At 41.1% G+C, this 20469-nt stretch overlaps 1 long non-coding RNA gene across 3 annotated transcripts in view; it reads right to left on the reverse strand.

The window, feature by feature from the left end:
- Window positions 1–3485: 3485 nt before the first annotated feature.
- LOC105836861 overlaps window positions 3486–20469 on the reverse strand; it is a 184742-nt gene continuing 167758 nt past the window's right edge. Inside the window, exons 6-7 of one of the 3 annotated variants that reach the window (XR_004962675.1) lie at window positions 17216–17389; window positions 3486–4888 (exon numbers count right to left, since the gene is read on the reverse strand). This is a non-coding gene — a long non-coding RNA (uncharacterized LOC105836861). Of the gene's footprint in view, window positions 4889–14029; window positions 17390–20469 lie in introns of those variants that run through there. The other 2 variants (XR_004962676.1, XR_004962674.1) reach the window with 2 other exon arrangements.

Consider the following 20469-nt stretch of genomic DNA (forward strand, 5'->3'; position numbering starts at 1 on the left):
GGCTCTTGTTTCGCATATGCTGCGGCTACATGGGTCATTAATTGGAAAAAATCGCGGCTCCACGGAGTTCCCATTGCTCGGCGTAATAAACGCCGTCTTGGGGAACGAAGCCGCGACCGAGTTTAATGCCTAGAGAGCGAGCGAACCCTCTTTTTAAAATAATTTTTCTCAGGACAGCACGAAAATGATTACGTCTCTCTTGTCCCTTTTGTCTACGAACATTTTAATCGCTTTGCATTCGATTGTGCGAGGAGAGAATTTTCGATTTCTTCTCCGCGCCGCGGAAACAATGTACCTGTCTTTGCGCCGTTAATCAGGAAACGAAAGCAACACGACAGCGACATCCAGGAACATCGAGCTCGATCGATTCGAACCCATGACCCCGGTGACGGACGGTTAAGTGAAGTTTGGACTTGTTAACGAAGTTACAGATTCTCGTAATCAAGAAGAGGAGAGGGAGAAGTACCTGCCAGCGCGTGTGTAGATATTCAATATGTCGTGGCTGTTAGCATCCACAATGTTATTCATATATTCAGAGATCTGCGCACACGTACATACACGCGCGCACACGTACACCAAAAACGCGTGTATTCCTTCGACGCGTATATATTAATATGGGAGTAGATGAATTCGCGCGAATACGAGAAAGCCGCACGAAGAGGGAAAGAGTAGAGCGTGTAAGAGTATCTAGGAAACGGCGGTGTAAGCCGAGGAAAGAGGAGAAGGAAAGAGAATACACCGGCGGTGCGCCTCGAATAGAGCTTTGCACACACCTTGCTCCGCGCTGACTCGATTCCGAGCGACGAATTCGTTAAGCATCCGTTTTATATACGTACGAAAGAGGAGAATTCCGCCGGTCACGAGAATTTCGCCAAAAGCGACCGCGGAGTGCCGCTGATGCGAAATGCAAACTGGCCGCGTAATGTAATTGCTATAGGCGTTTCACGCGCGCACGGCCGCCAGTCGTTTAGCGGTGAGTAATGCGCGGCAGGCAACCTCCCTGTTTTTATTCCGCGGGTGCCTAAATATCGGCATTCTGTCCCTCGCGAAGGCTGACAAAGTTTCCCGGCTCGCGTTCAACTGCTTTGTTCGTAAACTGTGCTGTAATAAAAATCAATAACGACAATAATTAATAATCCAGCAAACACTAACTAAAGTTGTACTGCTGTTCAACTGTTGGTTATAATTTTCTACTCTCAACAATGCAACTGTTACATAACTTGTAACAGTCATATGAAATAATTATAAAATAAATTATATTACCTGTTAAAAATATAATATTAAAAATATTTACATTATATTATGTTATGTAGTTATATTATTAGGTAAGTAAAAATTGAAACTAACAGTTATTTAACTTCAGTTGATGTTTGCTGGGTAATAAAGCCTGACAGGTTTATGCTAGTATTGCGATTACGAAAAATACGACTCAAAAATGTGAAAACGCGATTACGGAAAGAAAATCGTACTCTCTAAATTGAAATCAGTAAAAATTTTAAAATCTGATCGCGATCGCGCGCGGGAAAGAGCAAGACGGGGGTAAGCGGTAACGCGTAAGAGCGCAGGCAGAAGGTACACGCAGCAATAATGATAGAGGGCCGACCGTTATTTCTCATTAAAAACAAGGGCTTTATCGCTCGCTATTATTGCGAGAAGTGGCAGCGCGGCTGTGCTCTCGTGCTTTCCCTGACAGGACCAGGCCTACAACCAGCCAGCCAGCCAGCCCACCCACCCCCATTTACTAAGCGCGCCACCGGTACGAGTACGGCGGTGAATGAGTGTCATTGAGAGGTGTCACTTCGTAGCATATTCGTTTGTATTTCCCGCGCACTCGTCATTATCTGCCATGCGGTGCATTGTAACGGCGCGTCGGCCGCACTCGAGCACTCCATCCCCGCAAAATACAAATAATCAGGAGGATCCGTCTATCCCCCACGGCCCTTGTCTAGTGGATCCGCGTGCTCCAACGCATTCTCTTTTCGACCAAGCCCTCGCGAATGCGCTACTCTCTTACGCCTCCTCCTCCGTCACACGGCGAAGCAGCCTCTCCGTTCGTTCTTTATTCATCACCATGGCGATTCGCATCGGTAATTCGTTTGTCATTTCCCGCCGCGATTGACTGTAGTGCTATTGCTTATAACAGAGAAAGAGTCACACTTCGATATGCGAATCGCAAATACAAGCGCGCAGTTGTAAGTAAAAGAAGTAAATTTTAATTGGATCCTCTTTTTCCATCTTGTACGAAGAAGAAAAGTTTAAGCAAAATCAATAAACCGTGTAACCATGCATGTTCGATAGCTCGCGGCGAGCCGGAACAAATCTTGAATTGAAATAGCGCGCACGCGGTTTATCCTTTAAAATATTCAGCCCTTTCGAGCTAAACGAGAATACACAGAGAGAACGTATGCACGCGCGATAAGAAAGATCCGCTCTCTGTTTGATATCTTGTTTGTGCATTTACCGTTACGCAGATCGCATCCTGACTGAAACTCGCGGGTCATCACGTTGCATCATTTCGTCGGAAATGCTACAGCTCAGAGCTATTGTTGTTGGCGTTTACGTTAATTGGTAATTTGACGAAACCTCTGGTGCACATTTCGATGCTGTAAACTAAGGGCACGCCTACGTATGGCACGGTGAAGGCTTTACTCAGCCAGAGCCTGAATAATACCATTTTCCGACAAATTATGATAATCTTCGAATACTTATGATTAATATACATAATCACGTATATCGAGATATTATTAAATTATTATTACGGAGCGTCGAATAAAAATTTACTAAAATGTATTCAGCGTGATTACGTATCATGGACGAGGAATGCAGAAGCAAACGAAATCCGAACGGTAGATGTAGGTCGTGCATTTTCGATCATGATAATGCCGCGTGACCGAGATACAAGTAATACCGTTTCAATGACGGGGGCTTCGAGATGAATTTTCGGCGGACGGCCTTTGGCAGATCGCGTAGCTCATAAACGGCGCCGTAGCCTAAAGCCATATCGACTATTAAGCAGCGTATAGCACGGATATAGCGCGGGTATGCGCGCGGTGTATACGCCCGTAATTACCTTTACCCTTAATTATCTATCCAATTAGCCCGAAGCTATTATGATTAAACCTATACTGTAAGTTTATAATAACAATTAGTTACTATCGACCGCCGCCGCGACGTGGTAATTCTCACTTTCCGGGCTGAATCACGGCGCGCCTTATTGAGGTTTAGAATTTCGAAATTGCACTTCGTCACACCCTACCTCCACCCCCCACCCCCCTCCTCTCCTCCCCGACTTTCTGGACGGCGAAAACAAGCGACAGGGTAAAATTACAAATTTATCTTATGTATGCTCCAGAGACGCGGGGAAAATGTTATGCTGAACGCGTCTCTAATCGTCATCCTGAGAAGAGACAGAGAGAGAGAGAGAGAGAGAGAGAGAGAGAGAGAAAAAGAAATTTACAGAAAAGGAACCAAGACAGAAATATTGCCTTCTCGTTAATTTATCGTCTCGCGCTCCTTCCACCACGCGGCTATTATACTTTCGGATAATTAACTCGATTTTTCTTCCAGCGAGGATGAGATAATTGCGCCGATGAGGTACAAATGTCTCGGCTCGTTAAACTTGTTATTCTTCTCGGCAGAGCACTGGAAAAGACCAATTATCTTTTGGTATCTATGTTTGGCTCAATAGTATTCTCAGCACGAAGAGTCGAGAGGAAAGAGAAGGAGAGGAGAGGGATTTCTTTGAAACTCAAATAGAAACTAGACGTTATAATCGTGCACCTATTAATATATAATTATTTAATACATGGCAATTAAAAGAGGAATTAGCGCAAGGAGAATCTCCTTCATTGCATTGATCGAGTGTGAATTTGCCAAGTAATAGTACGTTTCTGCGGTTACATTACAAGCTATACAATATCTAACGAAGGATGCGATGTACACGAAGAATTGTTGATCCCAATGCCGCCAGCCGATAATGATTTCCACAGGAACGAATTATTAATTCATTAGATGGAAATAGCCCGTGATGGAAAGTAATGAGCCTAAGCCGGTATTTTTGCATAATGGTCGTCATAAAGCCAGCGAGGCGTTCAGACGTCGTACTTCGTAAAGTTGTAAAAAATCGGTAACTCTCTCAATGCTAATCAACTGGAATTAGCACTTCCTCCTTTACGCTCCGTTTGTTGCCTCAATAACGTGCGATTCTTTCTCCCTCTGAGTCACTGCCAATTACAGGCATAAGTGCGCGAGGGCATTCATAATTAGAATATTAATGCGTGCATTGTGATGAAAGAAAAAAAGGAACGAAAACAGTCTTAATCCAATTTATCTCTCTATAATTATCCCCGCTTGCATGTGAACGCCAGGGAAATATTCTAGTATATTTTATATCTGTCGTGATTCGATACGATTTTAATATCGTCGAATGTGTAGCTTTTTTTTACAGTTCCGAAATGGCGGTTTTCGAATCATAAATTTTACGACATCTTAAAAAAGGTCACGGCGCAGAAACGCGATGCAGAAATTCAATCTAATTTCTTCGAGGTCGGAAATCTTTCTCTAGGGACGATGAGACGATATGAAAGACGATCGCACCCGATCATTAAATGCGAAGAGCGTATAGATATAGAAATAGGAAGAGACTGACGTAGGAATATTATATCAAGGTTCGACGGTAGCCTCGTTCAGCCTTGTTCAGAAGAAACGAATGACGATTGTATGCATGCACACCTTTCCCTCAGCTTCCTTCTCTTTTCCTCGTCCATTCCTCGCGTTCGTCTTCCTCTCCCCTTGAAGCCTCTTTCTTTCTCCACTGCTCTTTCGGTTGCGTATTCAAATGCGTGCACGTTTGGCGCGGTTGGATTTCAAGGTCTCGCCGCGGTCCATCCTGAATACGCCCACAAATTTATCATTGAGTATTATTCATTGAAGCGTCAATGGTACCATTTGAATATGAAAAGAAGGAGCCTAGTGAATGGTTCCGCCGAGACGCGTCACCCGGTAGGAATATAGGTGTACACCTATACGGGGTGTCTCTTAAAAAGGCGCATTAATTATCTTGATTACTCGCGTGTTAAAAATGCAAATGACAGACTGCGCGAATGATAGATAAAAAGCAATAATCAGTCCAATCCAGCAAAGCAATATTACATAGATGCGTATAGGCTACTTTTTTACTTTCTTCAATTGTCCACAAATTATAAATATATCTCAAATATATCAAATATTTTTAGATATGTAGCCAAAAAATATTTTTTTCTTAGATACATATTTTTTAACATAGAAATATTATAAGATTCGATCATAATTTTAGTTGATAAAAACGTGTTTTTTTTTTTTTCGGGCACCCTATATATGTGTGAGGTAGCGGAGAACTAGATGGCAGGCTTCGATTATTTAATCGATTCAGAATATTCAGGGGCCCCCGGGAATTCCTTTTTGTTTAACTTCCTGCAGATATTCGCCGGTGGGACCATCGTCTTCGTATCGTACGGCTTTCCGCGCACCACTCGGGCTTGTCTCTGACGAAGGGGAAGTAGAACCAACGAACAACACGTTGTTGTCACGGGACAACGACAGAGGAAACGACGTGTCACCCGAATAAATAGTTATTCGACTACGACGACAAGCGTGATGGACCGATCAAAGGCGGAGTCGGTTTCTTCTGTATACAGAGCCGATCGACTTTACAACGTACGATTATTTCAAAAATATAACAGACACGATTTTAAATTAATCTGTCAGTTGTTATATCAGTTACATCAGTTGATTGAGAGAAAAGTTTTTGATATTTACGACTATAATTGAACAGTAAAATAATTAGGAGCTCCATTTTATAGTTATTACTGCTATTAGTAATAGTAACCTTAGCTTTAAGTTCTATCAATGAAAATTCTATGAAAATGTTTTATTACAAATAATAATAATTTCAAATTATTTAGTAACATTATTAATCAAAAATAATCAACATTAATATAGAAAAAAATATCAGATATAAATAATAAAAATAAACGTTTTTATACAGTAAATGTAATCACAATTATAGTAAATATAACTATTATTCTAACATTTGCTTACTATTTATATAACAGTAATAACTAATAGTTGCAATGTACATGGTTGAAATAATTATAAATATATAGTTGACACCAAAAATGATTACTAATTATAGTCAAATGATTAGAATTTCAATTTGTTTTCTCAGTGTACATACAATTTCACTGATGTCACTTCTTTTCTTCTTAAGAATTGAAAAAGAGTTGGAATTAAAAAATAAAATAACCTTTGATTAATATTATAGTACACAATATTCTTTAGAATTTAATAGAAAAGACTTCTAAATTTTCAATATTGTTGTATAATATTTGATATTATATAATAATATTAATCTGTAGACTATGTTAAAGATCGTTCAATATATTGTGCTAATCAAAAATTCTTTGAAATATATTGTGCAATTTGTAAAATATTGGGTTGCCTATAAATATTGTTGCACAATAAATTTTGCAAATAAAAATTGCCAATTTATGACGTCCATTTTTAGTATAAATGGTCCACTTTATCAAAATTAACGCTGATGAAACTTGAATGATCATTTTTGACGATCACATAATTTATCTGAAAATGATAAGCTTCTAACATTGGCATAAAAACACATTTATACCGTTCTCATTATTTAAGAATAATCATACTATAAATTGTGTTCCAGATTTGAGCACGTACTCATTCTTTTAACATAAGTACGAAGTATTTCTTATTGTGTGTTATGAGTTTTAATCTTGTATAATTATTATTAGAAGCACGTGCAACGATTGCGTTTGATAAAATATTTATGACAACAATTAATCAACGTCTGTTCATCGCGTAAGCCAAGATTTAGTGAAAATCAATTGCACAATATATTGCATACGAACTTTCGATATAACTTTCCAGACAATCAATAATATTGCGCACTGTCAAATGTTGCACACAAATACTATTGAACGTCTAGGTGAATTCGCTTAAGAATTCGCGCATTAAAGGAATTATAATTACTCCTGTCACACAGACGGACAACCGCGAATTACAAACTTTCTCCGGCTAAATCGCACGTCACGCGAACGATAATTCGATGCCGCTTATTCTAGCGCTCGCCGATAAGTATCAAACGCACAACGGCCACGCACTTGGCGCGAACTCGTTTGCGTTAATCGTCATCTCGGCGGGGCTCCCGCTCAACGGCGTGTCGAATGTTAAAAAAAAGGTATATTAATATAAAACGACGAATCGGAAGGGGCAGCAACCGCCATTATGGGAGCGAGATCGCGTCTTAACGTCACGGCGAGCAACGCGCAACGAACGCCGATGCTTGAAGACGACGCGAGTGATTTCAAGAGCGGAGGGATTCGAGATAGGATTGTCTGCACCATCGGCTAGGAATCCCATCAAGTATCGTCGTTACCCCCATGGCGGAGCGCACGGGCGGCAGGAGGCTCGAGCTAGTTAGAGTTTATAATAAGGATCGGCCGTCCTGTATAACACGCTGCCGGGCCTATCATCTATTTATCGAGTGAAAATGTCTTCGGCTCAAATCCCCGTGAAATACGGCCCCGTCCCTCCCCCCCCTTCCACCCCTTCCGCCCATCGCCCGACGTGTTCGCCGGTCTTCGATCGAGTATTGTTTGTCGTCTACGTGCTGCTCCGCGAACTGTGAAAATCGAACGGGACCTCGAAAAGAGGGTGGGAAAAGCCTGCCTGCGAGCCTCATTCATCCACAAAAGCCAAAGATGATGTGTATAGAACAATGCGAGGACTAGTTCATCCTCGAAGAACGTTTCGTTTTTTTTTTTAACGGAGGATAAGGTCTTTCGTCACAATATTATTTAAGACCTATCATTATAAGACCCTTTTTATTCTTGCTCGTCATCTTCAGATTTTATACAAATTGAAAGATATACAATATTCATGAAAAAATTTTGTAATTCCGTAAATAACGTTACTCAAGGAAAATAAAATCAACGTATAAAACTTTTCCAACATTTTTTAGCACGAGCCTCAGCTTGCTCAGCTATTTAAAATCGTTGTCTGTAGAACCGCAAAGTTTTAACTATCCTTCTGTTTACACGGAAATCTTACGGGCGCCACGCATCAAAAATAATAGTGTTTAGTCCAAACAAGGGATTTGTTGGAATTTTCTTAGGTTAACATGCCGCGTGATCCTTCTCGTGCAGGATGGTAGAGCGTACTGACTAGCGACAAAGACGACAAGTGACAAAAGCAAGAGAGCGAGTATAGACTGCGCGCTAGTGGTACCCGGTAACAGCCATGAAACTAAAAAACAAAGAAAGAACGCAGCATATCGCAAGCACTGGTACTGAATGAAGCATGAACGACCTAAATACTTTAATTTTCCAACACTCCCACTTATTTAGGTTCGTTTAGCACACCTATTTTACTTCTTAGATAACTAAATTGCTGTTTTGCCACTGGCTTTGTAAGTATATCTGCGAGTTGCGATTTTGTATCCATATATCTTACATCTATGTCACCACGCTCATATACGTCTCGAACAAAATGATAACGCACATCTATATGCTTGGTTTTCTTGTGATACTCTGGATTGCTTGTTAATTTAATCGCCGACTGATTATCTACATACATAGGAACTTTATTGCATATAAATCCTAATTCAGATATGATTTGACGTAACCATATTGCATCCTTCGTACCCGTAGCTAGTGCAATATATTCAGCTTCGGTTGTAGAGAGCGCGACTACACGCTGTTTTTGGCTTGCCCACGATATTGCACCACCGTTTAACAAAAATACGAATCCGCTTGTCGATTTCCGCGTATCAACACATCCAGCATAATCCGCATCTGTATATCCGCATATCTCACAATTGCTCCCACTATTTCCATAAACAATTCCGAGATCTATTGTCCCCTTTAAATATCGAAAAATCCTCTTAACCGCCTGCCAATGCTCTTGACCGTAATTAGTTAAGAATTGACTCGCTTGATTTACTGCATATTCTATATCCGGCCGACTAACTCTAGCGACAAAGAGGAGAGAGCCGACCGCTTCACGATAGGGAATATTTGCAACTTTTCTTTTCTCCTCTTCGGTTTTCGGACATTGAAATAGAGACAAATGTACTCCAGATTCAGCAGGAACGCTTACAGGATTTGCATCTTTTAAATTAAATTTTTCAAGCAACTTTTGAACATAAATTCTTTGTCCAATTTTTACAGTACAGTTTATACGGTCACGATCAATCTCAACTCCGATAAATTGCTTAGCATCTCCCACTGTTATTTGGAAACTTTTCTTTAAAAAAGTTAAAACTTTATCTATTGCCTTTTTTGAACTTGACAGCAAGAGGCCATCATCTACATAAAGTGCTAAGTAAATTATTTTTCCATCTATTTTACCACAAAACACGCAATGATCACTTTCTGTTGGACAAAAATTAAAAAGCTTTAGAAATTCAACAAATTTTGAGTTCCAACAGCGAGGAGACTGTTTGAGACCGTACAAACTTTTATGCAACTTACATACCGCATTAGGTTTTATCTTATTTTCAAAACCGCGTGGTTGATCCATGAAAATGCTCTCTTTTAAAGTACCATATAAAAAAGCCGTTTTTACGTCGAATTGAGCAATTTCGTAATCCTCCTTAGCTGCAATAGCCAAGAGCATTCTAATGGATTCATACCGTACCACTGGTGCAAAAGTGTCAAAATAATCGACACCCTCACGCTGAGCATAGCCTCGTGCCACGAGTCTCGCCTTGTAACGCTTAATATTACCGCAAGAATCTGTCTTTTTGTTATACACCCATTTGCACCCGAGGGCTTTCTGTCCTTCTGGTAGTTCTTCAAGCGTCCATGCTTCATTTTCTCTGAGGGCGTCCATTTCTTCACACATCGCTCTTTGCCATTTATCACCATCGACACTAGCGACTGCACTTTCATACGTCATAGGCACAGACTCGACAGCAAATGCGTAACCTTGTTCACTATAGCGGTCCGGCTCACGTAACTTATTTCTATCGCGTAATTGTCTTTTTATCAGGGTCGGTTCGTTATTCAGTTGCTCATGATCCTCAGCTTCTGAATGATCTTCAAGATGATCTTCAACTGACGACTGTGGTAGTTCACCATCTTCTTCTCTGTCGTCTCCAAATGGCACATGAAAAACCGCTTCCTTCCTAGGCGTTTCTGTTGTCCAATTTTCTGTCATCTCGTTAAAATCCACATTACAGCTTACATGTATCTTCTGCGTTGCAGCATCCCATAGTCGGTAATTTTTGGACTCTCCTTCATAACCAACGAAAATCATCTTTTCGCTTTTCTGATCCAGTTTCTTCCTCCTTTCTTTTGGCACATTTTTATATGCAACGCTTCCAAATACTCGCATATGTTTTACATCAGGTTTGCACTTAAACCATCTTTCATATGCAGTCATGCCATTTAATTGCTTTGAGACTGTACGATTCAAAACATATGCTGCTGTCATGACAGCTTCAGCCCATAAAATCCTAGGCACGTTTTTGGCAATTAACATTGACCTGGCACTTTCGACGAGTGTCCGCATCTCGCGTTCTGCACGCCCATTCTGTTGATGAACATACGGTGTCGACTTCTCATGAACAATTCCTTTTGCTTGCAGAAAACCACTGAATTCCTTTGACAGATATTCCTTTCCGTTATCAGTACGTAACACCTTCACTTGATTGCCTGTCTGCTTACATACAAAGGCTTCATATTCTCTGAATTTGTCAAACACTTCAGTCTTGTGTCGCATAAAGTACACCGTCCTGAAGCCAGTGTAATCGTCCTTAAACAAAACAAAATATCTTGAGCCTCGTGGAGATTCCACATTTACTGGACCACACACATCCGAATGAATCATTTCTCCTGGCCCCTCAGTTTTCTCCCGCATGCTTGAAAAATGTGGCTTTTGAGTTTGCTTACCCATTACACATGCTTCGCAAAAGAAATCTGTTCTGTTTTCAATCTGCATTCCATTGACAGCTCCAATGTCTTCTGTTTCCTTGATGGATTTCACATTAATGTGGCCCAACCTTTCATGCCACAGCTTTAATGAATTTTGCTGCACCATATTACACTCTCCTGGTATCTTTACATCAAAAAGCATCCGGAAAAGATAACCGTAACGAACTCCTTCTGCAGATAGAGTCCCATTACTTTCTCGAACTTCGCATCTGTCACGATAACTATGAAATGAGAATTTTTTATCAGTTATAGCTCCCACTGAAAACAGATTTCGATTTAAACCGGGAACATAGAGTACATTTGTCAACTGTCGGTCAATCTGCTTATTACCGGCACTCACCTGAATGTCTATTGTACCGACACCAGCCGCAGGAAGTATTCTATCTCCCGCTACTCTCACGGAACGTACCTCTTTTACAGGTCCAAGTGTACGAAAAAAATCACGTCGGTGTGTCATGTGCATACTAGCACCTGAATCTGCTAACCACACAGAGTCGTCCTTATCCGTTGTTTCCAAAAACAGCGCTGAGATGTCACATATATATGCAGATCCAGATTCCTCTTCTGTTTTCGTGTTAGCCGATTTTTCCTCGATCGTCTTCTCCTTGCTACTCTTGCCGTGGGAAAGGCGTTTCTTACATTCCCGATACCAATGACCAAATTCGTGGCAATAATTACATGGATGCTTCTTCTTGGCTTCTTCTATAGTTCTGATACTTTTCTTCTTTTTACTTTGCTGATCACTAGTATCTGATTTTTTATTATGCTTTATTCGCATACCTTTCACTTGCAATGCAAGCGATGACGCTTCTTCCTCCACAACTGTCAATCGTTTGTCTTCTCTTATAATTCTTGCAATAAGGCTTTCCTTTTTCTGCTCGGCTTTAGCGGTGCATTCCCACGCCATTGTGAATGCAGAGAATTTCGGCGGCAAACTGCTTAGCAACTTGGACATTATGGCGGCATCCGAGACCGTTTCGCCTGCATCAACCAGCTTTCTACAGATAGTTTCAAATTTTTCTATCTGAGTTGCAACAGGCTCACTATCACTTACGCGAAACTCATAGAATTGTTGCCAACAACGCTGTTTCGCATCTTCGGTCGTATCACCATACAACACATGCAGCTTCTTCCAAATTTCCTTTGGCGTTGCGCAATTCACTAGATTAATGTGCAACGACTGATCCACCGAACCCAGCAGAATTACGGATGTCTTTGACTGACGCTTCTTCCAATCCTTCCACTCTTTTAGCTTTGTCTCCTTGTCGGGCTGCTCGTCCGTCCCCTCGATGAATCCCATCAAATCTTGCGATTCTAGCATGAGTGACACGCCATATTTCCACAGAACGAAATTTGTGCCATCGAATTTCGTGAGGTTGAACGCTTCCCTTTCCGCCATTCTTACTCAAGGCGAAAAAAGAGGATGTACTACACGACAGAGCACAACCGAACTCAGACAACCACGAGAATATATATATTTAGGTTAACCGACCACGAACAGGGCACTCAAGCAATAACACACGCGGCGCAGTGGAAGCGTGCTGGGCCCATAACCTGTTGGAATTTTCTTAGGTTAACATGCCGCGTGATCCTTCTCGTGCAGGATGGTAGAGCGTACTGACTAGCGACAAAGACGACAAGTGACAAAAGCAAGAGAGCGAGTATAGACTGCGCGCTAGTGGTACCCGGTAACAGCCATGAAACTAAAAAACAAAGAAAGAACGCAGCATATCGCAAGCACTGGTACTGAATGAAGCATGAACGACCTAAATACTTTAATTTTCCAACAGGATTTAACAGGTCCGAAGTTACAAGTCACTTGGCAAATGTGATCTGAGTCGACCGAGACACTCGAGATAACGCAATCTGAGATACAATCGTTCGTTTTCCTCTTGGCTAATCATACGCTTTCAATCGTGATATTTGTTTAAATATAATTTCATAATCGATCCTTGTGTCCAGAGAACCTGGATTGGAGTATGAAATACAAAATGTTAATGGTAATGTGTAAATATAACGTAAAAAATTTTATTTAATTTTTCTGACGGTTCCTTATCAAATTTGCAAATAAGTACTACAAATTGCAATTTTACATAAAAAGCAAATAAAAGAATTAATACCTTTACATCAATAAGAAAGAATTGTGCTCAAATTTTACACAGATACTTAAACAACAAAAATTAATCATTTATAAAATGTTTAATAATGTTTGGAGAGGTGATGCATGCATCCATAAATAACAGAAATGATGAATTTTTTTTCATACTGATCACTCAATGCTCATCATTTCAGTGTCAAGATACATGAATTACAATAACCAGAATTAAGTGGCCATTCATTAATCAGCATTAATTCCGATAATGTGATCTATTAATGCTGAAAATGAACGTCGAATGTAATAAATTGTCATTTTATTGTGCAGTAGCATCCGCAGACAGTCCATATACATGCCGTGCAATTAATATACATGTTTCAAAGAATTTTTGGATTATACCATATAATTCTCTGCACAATTCTCAATAAACCTACGGATCAATAAAATTGTGCAATAATACTGAGCGTCTAGAGGCCATTTACACCGAATTCTAAAGAATATTGTACAATATTATCGAGCGTCTAGGGGCGAAAGGGGAGTACGTTTTAGAGCTGAAAATCCGTACGTGTGCACGCATCGCGCGACGAGAATTTATCACGCGTGACACACAACTCCGAGGTTGTCGCGCGCGCAGCGCAAGTAGCGATGACGGCGGCGGGAGGTGGGTGGTTGCTCAAGGTGCATCCGCTTGGAAATTAAAAATGTCGCACAATGAACGCTCGCCGGCTCGACTGATTGTGAGACGCGTAGTTGCGCGCATGCAACGGGAGGCGGGCCGGGCCTCTTCTGCTGTTTGCCGTCTCCGCCGCCAACGACCTTTTATGTAAGAGTTAACGATTTCGCGCGAGCGATTACGATTCCCTCCCCCCCTCCCCCCTCCCCTTCGGCATTCGTTCGTACGACACCGGGAATCGCAAAGGTGGAAGCCACCGTCGTCGTCGTAAGGCGTAAAGCGGGATTTGCCCAACGAAAAAAGTGTCAATGGCCTCTCGCGGCACTTGGCGCTTCCGCGACAATGAAGTTGTAACCCTCTTCCGCTCTCTCGCTCTCCTCCCCCCCCCCTCCTTCCAACGAAAATCCCGCGCAGCTCGTGATGAAATGGTGCGTCTTGAAACGAGATCGTTAGCGCGGCGTTCGCCGCGCCTAAGTCCAGGAAAAACTCCAGAAAACGCGAAACTGAATTTGGACGTAGCGCAGATGTAAATTTTTATTCTGTACCTTCTCTCCGTGCAGGAATCTCCGCGTGCAGTAAGGGAACGAAACGCGCGTTATGAATTATTATTCGCCTTTCCTCCCTTTGTCGTTTGAAGAAATCAGATATAGCAGACTATGCGCGGCGTTAAAATAAATCTTTTTTCGTTTCAAAATACCAGCGGATAACATGCCGAGTGCATCCCTTCGCGTACCGCCGCGTACAATGAAGTGGTATACAGTTTCCTCAATTTCGCCGTTACGAGTCCATATAATTGCGCTCTTATTGCTGTTTTACAAGAGGCAGTAATTGCAGCACGTGAGAAACCGTGGGTGGGCCCGGCCGCGCGGGCATTCCAAAATAAAATCGAGATACCGCCTTTTTGCAGCAGCAGCAGCAGCAGCAACGGCAGTGGCAGCGGTAGCAGCGGAGATCGCAGCTTCTCTCGAGGGGAGGCGACGCCGGACCACACCGAGTTTCGACGTGTCACCCGGGATGAAAGAAAATGGCTGACGATCATTAGCGACGGTGACTCGCCGTCGGTGGATGGTCCTCGTTAAACACTCGACTCGCTTTTGACGTATCCATAATCACCGATAAGAACTTGTCGGACTCCCTCCCCTCGCCGTCCGCCGCCGTCTCGTACCGTCTCTCTTCTCGCCTCTTCCCTTCTCGTTCCCTCTCGCTCGCCCGCCGCCCCTTTCCCTCATTCTTGAGTGCGTTGCCAGCGTTCACATCCGCACGCCATCCGTGCGACGACTTTGAAATCCAGGTGGTGACACCGCGTCTCTCATAAAGAGAGCGAGACCGAGCGCATGCCGCAGTGTCGAGTGCATAAATAATCCGAGACAAATTACTCTTAAGTCATGTTATCGGCAAGCGCGTGGGGATTATAAGAAAAATGCGCGCGACTCTTTCGTCCAGGTAGGACGGATTGCTCCTATATGCCGACTCATCGTGTTAAGCTGAGTTAAGTTCCCCCCCCGAGCGAAGGAGGAAGCTAATTAGACACCGCAAAATCAAGCGTTAAAGGATTGTTAATTGCGTGCCGAGAAATCAAATAAGTTAACGATAAATTACATTTATAAATCCGCGGAATGATTTAATCATATGTTTACCAAATTTTATTTATTCGTTCAATCTATCCTATTTAACAAATAGAATGCTCGTCAGCATGTAGGCGAACAATAATAATAATGCTAATGTTTTATAAATTGCGCATGTTATATCGCATCCTCTCAGGATATCGTTTTCGATGATTATTTGCTTCATCCGTACGGACGTGTTCATTTCATTTCAGTTACATGTTCCGCGAAAGTTTACGTTCCTCTCTAAACTCCGCCTTCGATAAATCTCATTACGTGTAATCGTTTTCGAGCCTGCGATATCAAGGCTGCGCGTGCACCGTGTTTCATCTCTTCCCTCTCTCGTCTCTCCGCCACCCGAGTCCGCCTTTTTATCTCGCCTGCTGGGCGCGTCAAATTTGGGAAAGTTTTCCGAACGATGATGAACGACAGCAGATTTCGAAGGAGCGCGATGGAATCTTCGTGAAATCTTCGCTTAACGGTACCCAAGTGGATTAAAAGCTGATCAAAGTTTGCGAACGGTCGTTTCAATATCGCGGGATATCAGACGCGAGGACACGAGGGACATGCGAGATCGCCTGCGTCGCCGTACGGGATACAATCAGATTGACGTTAACACATTATCGTGTTTCCTACGAAAGAAACTTCCCGTGTTGATGCAAAAGATTGACACGTAAACTGCAATAATTTACAGCAAGCTGTTCAGCATAACTTCGCCAATATTGCGAGACACGACCAAAGTTTACCATTGCCTACAAATATTTGTAGTATTAAAGTTACTTTTACTAAGATTAAAGAAATGAAAAATAAAATTTGTTATAGTTAAACGAAACAATTGTAAGCAAAAACTAGAAGAAAATATTTAAATAATTGCAACTTACGTTGGTATCTACTGTAATCATATGTCCGTTAATTCTTTTGTTAAAATTGTTTCTAAAAACGTATTACAAATGTTCGATGATTATTATAGTTACCTATTGAATCGTCTGCTTTCGATAAATTACATATCGCGTATAAACTTTCACCTTTTATCAAAAAATGTCATATAACGTTTTATTCAAGAAATTCATTGACAATTCTTAACAGCTCATAAAACAGAGAGAAAAGAAGAAAAATATCCTTCCACGTAATTAAATGCCAATTAATTGACGGGACGCAGCAAAAGCGCAATATAGATGACTAATATGACTATTGGGTATAAATATAGCACATTGGCCGCTGGAAATTGCAAAGCTACCTATGCTCATTAATTACTGCACTGATGACATTTCACGATTACACGGATTAATTAAAAACTCATATAACCAATAATGCGACAAAGGTTTATCGAAGCACAAAACTCATTGCTTCATAATTTCACCAGAGCTACATTATTATGCCATCATTAGCTAAACATAATTATGTTTCTTGCTTAATGCAAATTACTTTGCCCGGGATTGATAATTACACATTATATTACGAAACATTCGTGTTTATTCTCCGCGTTTACGCTATTATGCTCTTTGACTACGTTTACCGATGTACACAATCGTCTGCTCGCACAATTTGTACGCTCGAGAATAATTATAAACCTGCCAATGAGCGACATGGAAAGCGTAGAAAAGAGAAGGGGGGGGGGAAAAGAAAGACGATATCCGTGCTCGCTCTTGGTACAACACACCTACACACGATTCTGACGGAACACATGTACACACACGCGCTTATCAAAGTACCGAGCGGCGACGTTATTACGACAAGGGAAGACCGTCTTCGTGCGATCCCCGAGGCTGAATCGAATCAAAAGCTCATTCGCGAGTTTGGTTTCATCTAAAAAAACAAGCAACCTATTAATATTAATACGTACGAAAAAGAAGAACGGAGCAATCGAAACGAACCCCGCCGGCTTCGTCTTGACGTGCCACGTCAATCCAGGAGACTTCAAATCTTCTGTGCATCACTTTCCTAAATAGAGATTTTGCAGATATCGCTGTTAACTTCTAGCGGATCGATTTACGAAGATTAATGTGTTCTTTCTACACTGAAAAAAATATTAATAAGAAAATGTCAGTTGTGCAGCATTCTCTTTAAAATTTATTTATTATAAAAAAAAATTATGATAACGAAATATACGTTTTTATAAAATCTCATTTTCTTATTAATTGGTTTATTCGTCAGGAATAAAATTTTCGTATTTAAACATTTATTTCAGTAAAATAAATTGAATATTCCATAAATATAAATTTTTAAGTATCTTTTCTTCAATGTATTTTATTCGTGCGATAATAATCTAAGTATAATCGATTCCACGTATTAGTTTCTTTAAATGAGCAATAATTTGAAAAACTAGTTCAACAGTTTATCATCGTCTTCTGAAATAAGAAATGCGATCGAATAAATCGATCATTAAATTATTAAACTCAATAAGCGTAGGATAAAGAATAAAGACGAGAGCGCGAATCACTCAAGGACAAAACCTATTTATTACGCGCCCATCCCTGCGCAAACACACATTATTCGCCTGAAAGAGCTAAACCAACGCAGCTGGACGGCGTGATCGATTCTCCCGCCAACAATCTTTGCGTCCTCGATCCCTCCAAGATGTGTGCGTGCAGGGCTCTAGATTTCTTACGTAAGCCTACGATATTCCCATGCACCCTTTGACGGGTCGATCGCGCACGTTGCATTGTCCAAAAGGTTTCATCGAAGTGGAGAGGACACAAGAGCGAAGGGGGAAGAGAGGCACCCAACTGAGAACCGGGGGAATCAAGATCCCTCACCAAGGGCACGCCTTCAGATGTGCGTTTCCCGCACGCGAAGAAAGCAAAACCGTAGAAGTGCACCTGCGCTTCAATGGGGCCTTTCGTAGGAGGCTAATATTTAAATGCGCGGCGAGAGACGCGAAGAAAGACGCGCAACCGATCGGACCCCCGATCTGACCCCGGCATTCAAATAGGCCGATAGCCGGGTGATACGAACGATCGGGTAACCCAACGGGTTACTCCGTTGCGTGGATCGTGAATGCCGCTTCCTATTTTCAAGGCCAAGTCGACGTTCCTGCACGGCTACAATGAAAAAAAAAAAAAAAGAGTTTGCTAGTAATAATCAAGCATTAGTGAAATAATTTCAATTAAGTGTTCGATTAATGTAACCAAATGTTTAATAATAATTAGTAATTATATTAAGAGTAACAGTAACCAATCGATCACCGAACGATTACCAAATAGTTATTAAATATCTAACATTTATAATAGTTGAAATTATTTCATCAAAGCTTAGAAACTATTATCTAAATGATTACACTCAATTATTGCTAAGCTGCTTTTTCAGCGTAGATGTCGCATAATTAATTGCTTCTCTTTCTCTCTCTTGTTTTCCTTCATGAAATTTCCTTTCGTTTAATCGCATTTGAGCTCCAAGTTTTCTACGCTTTGAAATTAATGTTGTTGTTAATGACGCAATATTTTTTGGAAAACGTACATTTTCTTAGACATTTATATAGCCAATATCAATACATTTATGATTAATTATTGCTGATCAAGTTCTCAGAAATGTCTAGCAGATGATTCTTATAAAATACTGTGGAACAAATTTCTCTATAATAAAATTCCCATCTGCAAATATCCCTCCGTTTCCAGCTGAATCCCAGTGACGTCAAAAGACAGAGCGGCTCGGTGGTAGCTGCTGATCCCCACTTATACTCTCATTAGCTGCGAGGTCAGCAGCAACGAGCAGCACCACCATCGGCAGCAACGGCATGCTAAACAAGCAGCGAAAGAACGAGGCAGCGATCCAGTGCAACGCAAAGGTAGCTCCCGCGACTGATTACGTATTAATACGTTTCTCTGAATCCGGCGCTGTCAGACACGGACACGGAGCGGATGGACACGAATGGCCGGGCAGAGGGAACGAGAGGGAGAGGAAGAGAGGGCGTCCTACTGCCCAGGGCGTCCCGCGGGACACCGGGCGTCCGGGTGCTCTGATGAGAAAAATTACCAGAAATAAAAGGAGGACCGGCAGCGCGATTATACAAAACGGATATTACAACGGACCCCGGCACTGGCTCTTATTAAACTCTCCACCTCCGCCGCGCCGGGGCGAGAGGCGGCCTTCAGCTTCGCGAATTCAATGGTACACGAGGCTACAGGAAATCTTCGTGAAATATTAACCCATCCCCTCCGCCGGCTCTCTCCTTCTGCCGGCCGGATCTACGCGGCCACTGATTTCGCGGGATCTCCAATGTCAACCCTTTCTCTATTACTTTCTTCTTCAAGCGCGGAAGGTGTCGGTGTACATCTACTATTATACGCTTACACCTTTGTGCCGTTCAAAGAGATCCACGGAAGAGATTCAACATCGAGCCCCGGGTCATCTTCAGTTTCGTGCAGGACTTTAATTATCCAGAAAAATTTCGATGTTTCGAATTTCGCGCATATGAGAGTTTTATGTTTCGTCGATCTGCAGAAATACGTTACTCGTTAAGTTATAAATGTTTCGTCTGTTTTCGACTAATTAGACATAATTGAAAATTCCGGAGATAAATGTTGGCTAAAAACATCGTCGCATTAACAATTTCTTCTCGGACTTATTCAGCAACGTATATTTTTGAGCGATGGTATTTTTGAAATAATTAATTGTACGAACTCATATCTCAAATATATCTGTTGACAATTTCAGTCTTTACTAAAACGATATTTCCTAAATTGGAAAGTTCACCGCCGGGTTAATAAGACCTATCGCCGTCGAAATTATATCCTAATCTTTCTCTACATTCCAAAATTAAAGTGACTTTTTTTCGAAACAAATAAACTGTTCGCAGACATTGGTTTTTGGGGGGATTATTCATATCTCTTATAAAATACGAAGTTAGAAACATAAATTCAACAATAGTATGCGTTATTATGTATAACCGTTAATTAATCTAGAAAAATGGTGTAATTTTAAATATATTTTAATGTATATTTTTGCAATAATTTTGCATCAATACTTTTATACCATTTTATTATAACTTTTATTAAAACTTGATTTTGTTTTATATTATTATATTATATTTCATTAATTGCAAAAATAATTTTAAAATCACGAATGAAATAGAATGGCAACATTAATTTTTATTTTAAA

Source organism: Monomorium pharaonis, chromosome 3 (assembly GCF_013373865.1).
Source record: "Monomorium pharaonis isolate MP-MQ-018 chromosome 3, ASM1337386v2, whole genome shotgun sequence".
NCBI classification, from domain to species: domain Eukaryota; kingdom Metazoa; phylum Arthropoda; class Insecta; order Hymenoptera; family Formicidae; genus Monomorium; species Monomorium pharaonis.